This window comes from Fukomys damarensis, unplaced genomic scaffold, assembly GCF_012274545.1.
Source record: "Fukomys damarensis isolate Sample0158 unplaced genomic scaffold, DMR_v1.0_HiC HiC_scaffold_31, whole genome shotgun sequence".
Classification (NCBI taxonomy): domain Eukaryota; kingdom Metazoa; phylum Chordata; class Mammalia; order Rodentia; family Bathyergidae; genus Fukomys; species Fukomys damarensis.
The window spans coordinates 29,063,654-29,071,439 of record NW_022900943.1 but is presented as its reverse complement, the minus strand read 5'-3'; positions in this window follow the sequence as shown (position 1 = coordinate 29,071,439).

Genomic DNA, 7,786 nt, shown 5'->3' with positions numbered 1-7,786 from the left:
TCATAAGATTACTTTTGGTTTGTTTGTTTTGGGTTTTTTTGTTTTTGTTTTTTTGTTTTTGTTTTTTGTTTTTTGGGGTTTTTTTTTTGAGACAGGGTCTCACTACGTAGTTGAGACTGACCTGGAACTCACTATGTGGCCCAGGCTGGTCTTGAACTCACAGCAATCCTCTTGCCTCAGCCTCCCAAGTGCTGGGATTAAAGGTGTGTGTCACCACACCTGGCTAGGTCATAAGATTTCTGAAATGACCCCAACAATTACACACACTGCTAAGAAGATCTGAGTGTGGATTCAAGCAAAATTCTTCATCACTGAGAAATTAGCATTTGTGCTAAGTACTCCTTTATCCAGCACAAACATCAATAACCCTAAAATATGAATAACCCTAAAATCAATAACCTCTAAGAAAATATGAAATATATTGTTTCATTTATAAATTATTACATGATAAAGATCTTTGTGACACTTATATTTTTGAAAATATATACGTTATATTTGCAATGCCAAGAGTTAACCATAGAGAAAAGACACTGAAGGTAGAAAACACCTCTTCATGACCAACTACTAAAGAAATCAACAGATCTGTTCCTCACACTTACTTGCTCTTTTGGAACATTCATACTGGCCACAGCAATAATTATTGATAAATGAGCTTCAAAGACATCCTTTGGCACAAAAGTTCAGTAATAACATCTGTGTAAATGTAATATCACAACATAAACACTCAAAGCCACCAAGAGGAAAATAATGCTGTTTGGTTCGGTTCATTTAGGGAGGCTTATTATATATTTTTTGAACAAGCCATTCTCTCTATAAACTCAGCTAGCAAATCTGCCCTGACTATTATCATTCTGAGGATAATGCAGCAAACAGATGGAGGGTTTCATACAATTTGCTGAACTAAATTTAACAGGTTTGGCTGTGAGTGTTAACTTATTTTTATATTCTATTTGTGCTATGTTTGTAATAGATGCATACACATGAATAAAAACAGAAAACCTGTACACATAGGACAGCTGGTTTGATAATGTTTTCATTATAGCATCACATACTTCTAATGAGAAGATTATATTTGGGTCACCAAGAAATTTTGGCTACAGAGCTGCTTGTTTGACATTCATATGACAAAAAAATCCTTAACAATACAGTAGAAACATTTGAAGCTCTCCTGCACCTATGACACTATGTGATGAAAAGGTCCTGGTTTGTTAAATCAATAACAACTGACTAAATAAATGGATATTTGAATGGTATGTCACAAAATTTAATAAGAGGAGTTCATTTGGCACAAGGTTCCAAGTAGGGATATTTCTGTGACAGATGAAACCTGGAGCGCTATGTTGAAAATACAAGTTAGGAAAACTGAGTGCCATTAAATGTTAAATGATAGCAAAAATTCTGAAGCTTCAACTCAATTTTACAATGTGAACTCTACTGTTAAGGAAGCTTTCCTTTTATCAACACAAGAAACCAATTGGAACATAATTGAGAAACCATTTAAGCAATCACACCCTAAGATTGGCTATTAACTCCAGTTGCCCTGTGATCATATTTCTTTTTCATTGAAATGGCAGATTGGAAGCCATAAAAAGTAATATATGTGGTGCTAAGTACAAATGAAGAGAACTGATCGTCAGGAAACTCTCCTTTAAGCTGCAAAGCAAACTGAAAACACACAGCAGACATACAATAGGTAAAGACACTGCCATACCCAACAAAGAAGATTCAGGGAAGAGAAGCAAGGTGCAGGTCTATGCTCAGAACCTTCGATTCTCTGGGGATAGCGGAGTACAGTATGGCTCACCTGCAGCTGCCGGCCCTTTCTCTGCAGCCTCTCCCTGCTCTGCCACCTGTCCACTGTACCTAACAGTGGAAGAAGAAACCTCCGTGTTCATCACTGGCAATAGTTCCGGTATGTACAAAGCTGGTACTGCTGGAGACAAAAATCACTCCCACCCCATGCAGTGTTGAAGCATGACATTGTAACCAACTGGGATGCCATGAAAAGTATGTGGCACCATACCTTCTGCAACAAACTGTGGGTAGCCTCAGAGAGGCCAACAGATATAAGATGACTCAGAACATATGGGAGTCCTTCAGCCCCCCAGCCATGTACATGGCCATCCAGGAGATGCTGTCCCTGTACAGCTCCAAACATGTCACTGACACTGTCATGGACTCTAGCAATAACGTGACCCACATGGTAGACCACAAGGGCTACAAACTTTCCCACACCATCTTGACCTTGGACCTGGCTGGCCAGGACCCGAACATCCTGAGATATTGTGGCTCCAGCTTCCCCACCAGAGAGACTATGCATGACATCAATGAAAAGCTATGCTGTCACCCTGAACTTCAGTCAGGAGATACCCACTGTCACATTCTCCTCCTCCCTGAAGAAGAGTTATGAGCTTCCAGACAACCAGGCAACGAGCATCAACAGCAAGCAGTTTCAGTGTCCTGAGCCTCTTTTCTAGCCCTCTTTCCTGGGTATGGAATCTTGCAGTATTTTTGAGACATCAACTCCGTCATGAAGGAATGTGGACATCCACAAGCACATCTGCGTCAACACAGTGCTGTCTGTCAGCATCACTATGTACCATGGCATCATGGACAAAATGCAGGAGGAGACAATAGCCCTAGCTCCCAGCACCCTAAAGACCAAGATCATCACTCCCCTGAGGGCATCTGGTATACCTTAGTGGCTTCATTCTAACCTCCCTGTCCACTTTCCAGCAAATGTGGATCTGCAAGCAGAGACAGAATAGGTAAGGCCCCTTCATTCCACACCACAAATGCTTCCAGGTGAACTAAGCAGGTGCCGGGATCGTGAGATAATTCTGAAGTATAATGTGCCCTGGCAAATGTACACACCTCATGTTAGTCCCACAAAACTAAAGCCTTCGAAAGGATTCGCCCTTGAAGCTTCTGTCTGACATCAGCACTGGATCATAGAACTTGTTGCTGATTTTGACCTTATATTCAAGTTAATTGCTCCCTTGGTCTATGTTTCATGCCCTGTGCATATCTTTGACTTGATCCCTTAGTCCATGCTGAGCACACTTGTCCAGGAGAAATCTGTCGCTTGGGTGATATGCACAGCCTAGTGCATCAATCTCTGTGGGGTATTAATAAGTCAAAACTCAATGACCCAGGATTTCAGGGGCTGGCAGGAGTTCGTGAACCAGCTGTCACTTCTGTCTTCCTGCTCATCTAACAGGGTGGGAATGTCTAAGCCTGTGGACCTTGTTTCCACTGTTACTGATGTATTCTAGCCTGAACATTGTGGGTTGTTACTAGCCATGAACTGGAAGTGGTTTGTACTAACACCTGTAAATGTATTCATTCTTTTAATTTAATCAAGGTTTTTGTGCTCAATTATTTATGATGACAACAAATTTTGGTTTTCAACTATTATGTGACATTAGTCCCCAACAACATGTCATTCTGCAAGGAAATAAAGTGCTGCATTGAAGAAAGTTTTTAAAAAATACAGGTAGCTCACTTCAGAAAAAGCCTTTTAAGTTTCTCTGAATTAAATGGTCATTTATTTAAGTAGGCTATAGACTTGAATGAATTGAAATGGATTTGGACTTGCATCTCTGATGTTTGGGAGTACATCTATAATTAGGAAACACAGCCTGATCCCTCCTTGTCTTCAATTAAAGTCCCTCCTGTAAGTCCAGCGGTTTAGCTCAATGGTTACGCAGCCTGCCCCGAGAGGTCCCAAATTCGATCCCCGGTACCAAAAAAAAAAAAACTAAATAAATAAAAAATAAAGTCCCTTCTGTCCTTGTCCTCCTCCTATGCCTGACAGAGCAAATGGAGGTGAACATTGGCTGATTTTAATCACACTTGCAGTTCCTCGGTGCCAGCCTCAGCACTGTTTTTATAAAGAGATGTGACATAATCTCAGGGATCTGGCAGGTTCTCGCAGGGTGTTTCTGCTTGGATATTAAGAGTACATACCTGGGCAAAGCCACGGTAGGGTCACGCGTGGACCGCCTTGATTCTGTGTTCTCCAAAACTGACCAGAACTTAGATTCCTAATAATTTCTAAAGCAAACCAGTACTAATTACAAAGTGATGAAAGTGAGGATAGATGGATATAGGACAGTAAGAAAATTACATGTAGCCTAGAAATAAGACTAAACATTTATTTTACAAAATCATTATCATTGCAGTAGCAAAACCGAAAACAAAAACCTCTAATCCAGTCCGCTAAGTTTGTATCTATCTCTGTACAATAATTTATCAATCAATAGTAACTTCCCTTCATGGGGTATAAAACTCCTAAAGGCATCATTTTAAGGTGTTTAAGATGGTGATAATTGTTTCATTTTAATTATGAGATAATTTTTTTGCTTACCGAGCAAGATTTTTATAAAGATTATATAAATCAGTATATTCAACCACTTTTTAACTTTTGGTAATATTTTTGTTTATATTCTCTAAGACTATCTACCAAAAAAATTTTTTTAATTCCCTTCTAACAATCACTTTCCTTTAAATTAGTGTTAGTGCTAAAATTTTTTTTAAAAAATCATTTTTATATCATTCATTTTCCTTTGTAGCTCTGGATTCCATCTCTCTCCTCTAAGAGTCTTTCCAAGGGACCTTCTTTCTGAAGTTCTCTGAATTACTTTAATTGCTCAATTTTCTAAAATATTCTTTTTTGCCTTTTTTCTCTATCTTTAGACTTTAAAGAAAGCCTTTAGGTGCTTATTTCCCAATTTGTGCCTATCCCTTATCAGGCACTGTGAGAAAATAAAAGAGGTAAAACCTATTGTAGCTGCCTTTTAAAAGCTTGCTACTAAAGACACAAAAACACGGAAGCCATTGAAAATTTTATTTCTGGCTGAAGACACAAGACATCCATGTAAATGATGATAAAATGCTTGTCAAGTTCACATGTGGCATAGACAGAGCATGTTACAGGAATTTCAGGAAAGAAAACATGTTCTGCAACTTCTTCCCAACCTCACTACATATCTAAGGTCAGTTAAATCAAAGTGTTTAAAATCACTATCAGGACACGAATGCCTGCTGGTCCCACCAGAAGACCCCAAAGCAGGCACCCAGCCAAGCCCCATGGTACAAGGAGGACCCTGGAGGAGAGCCTTGCTTCAGGACTGAAGTCGTAGGGCTCCAGAGACTGGATGACAGACACCCTTCGGGGGTGGGGTTGGAGAAGGTAAGAGCTAAATAGGATTCTCCTGGGAAACCCTTGGAGACCCAGGCTCAGACCAGGAAGAACTGTACTTTGTTGTGGGAGGCCAGGTTCAGTGGGAGTAATCGTCAGACATGGTAGTCGCGAAAAAAAAAGCATTTAGTCTAATGGTATGTTTGAGCTCTGGCAGTGCTACCAGAAACCAGTGCTCTGAATTACTATACATCAATATAAGGAGAGCCTAAATATCTTCACTAAAATCAGAGTCTGTTTTGATGAAAGGGCTGCTCATGAGTGCGTCCCAGGGTTTGTCAGTATCCAATTGACATTTAATGCCATTGTAGTCACTAATTTTACTACCATAGACAAGGTAACATATCTCAATTCCCCTAAAAGAAGACCTAGACACAAAACAATGAGCCATGAAAACTGAAGATGAAAAACGCCAGCCCTCATCGGCCTATCGTTGCTTTACCTCCCCTAAAGAGTAGGCACCAAGCAAGATAATAAGGATGCTAGTCTCTTATTGTTTGGTTTTAAAATTTTGCTTGGTTTTTTCATAAAATAAAAAGAAAAAAATTTAAAGATGATAAAAACAGGAGAAAGAATGTTTGGTCAAAGTTATGATAAAGTATCATAAAATAAGTCTAGTTTGCTGGTTAAAACGTTATTCATAATTTGTAAAAATTTCTACTTTATATAGATGGAATTTATCTTTGAAGGGTACCATGCTGGGGAAAGTTTTAGTAATCTACAAAATTACTGGCGAGAAAAAGGTAACCCATTAACTTAAGTTTGGTTGGCATAACTATAATTCTTCTGTGAGCAATGATGTTATAATAATAAATTTAAACCCTCAAAACAATAAAATAAAGTCTTTATCAGCATTTCAACCACCTCCTGTTCTTGCTGCAGTTGACCTACCTCTGAGTTAGTGATCACTTTAATTTGCCAGTTCAGTTACTTGTGCGTTGTTCTCAAGACTATCCAGGCTCCGTATCTGGCTTACTGGAGCTCTACATATCTCTCCACTCTATCTTCATGATCTTCCTTGGGTTCTTAGTGAAGTAAACCATCCAGTCTTTCACACAACAATGTTTCTAAGCCATTTCTGCTTTCTGCTGATGCACCAACAGGAAGATCTTTCCGAGACGCATATCTCAATAAAAAACACCCTGTGATGTACGGGATTAAGTGTAAATCCCTCTGCCACCACAGGGCCTGCAGCAGACTGACCACAGGCTTCCCTCCATTTGTGCCAGCCGTCCAGTCATGTACACTCTGCATTCCAGTTTCATGGAACACATCAGTCCCTGTACTACTTGGGCTTTTCACAACTCCAAGCCTCTGCCCATTCTGTTTCCTTCATCAAGAGCACCATTCCCTCTCTTCTCTAAAAATGAAAATAAGAAATGTGCAATAAATCATTCAGGTAGGATTGGTTTCCCTTTGTCTTCTAGAGCTCTGTATACTTGTCTTTAGTATGGTATTTTTTCACATTTAGTTCAAATATACTTAAATTATATCTACCTGTCATACGTCTCCCCAATTCCTCAAATATGTGAATTTTGGACACTTAGCTCTAAGTCATCTGTATTTATCACCGCGTCCGGTGTAGTAACTAGCCCACAAATTTTCATTGAGAATGTGGGACATTAAGCTTTGCCAAAAAAATGAAATATCTGAACTGTGGAAAAGTTCACAAAAACTCAAACCTTATCAGAATGAACTTCAGTACAAGAAATGATTCACTCAAACTTTTTCTATATACAGCCTAAAATATCAATTGCTTTCCTAAATTGATTATAACTAATTTTCTTTCTCTAAATTATTTGGTGTGACAGCCATCTTCAGAACTGTAAAGATCCCCTGGATAAGAAAAAAAAAGCTGAATTCTTCATAGATCATTGACTCTGTTATTAAGTCAACATTATCTTTCCAATATTTTATCTATGCTCATCAACTGCAAAAAAGAGCCACTGGAATTAACCAACATACATCCCAAGGTACATTAATACAATACTGAGGAATATCATGGAGCCTGGAGGAACAAGAAGAAAACTAGGCAAGTACATAGAATATTTCCCATTATTTTGTGAATTCAAAGCACATTCTTTTACTCATTAATAGCAATTGCAAGCTGGGCCTGGCGGCACATGTTTCAAATCCCAGCACCCGGGGGCTGAAGCAGGAGATCACAGAAAGTTCAAGACCAGCCTGGGCTACATAGTGAGACCCGGTCTCAAAAGGCCAAAAACAAAACAAAAGAAAAATAGCCTTTGGTTACCATGATTTCATATTTAGGCAAAGTCATAAATATTTGGGAGTGGGTATGAACATCTAATGCACTGGCATTTAACTGGAGACAATAAATTTATGCAAAGGCAAAAAATCTTTTTTCCCTGGAAAAGTTTGCTCTTGGCTATTGAGTTTTCACCTCTAAAGTGAATGTGAGACCTGGGCAAGATTTTTAGCTCTCCCATCTCAAGTCTCAAATTTTATCTAGATCAGCAGTTCTCAAAATGAGGTATAGGGACCTCAGTGAATCAGGAAGACTTTCAAGTTTAAATTATTTTTATACAAATGAAAACATGAATGCACATCAGACTTTTTTGG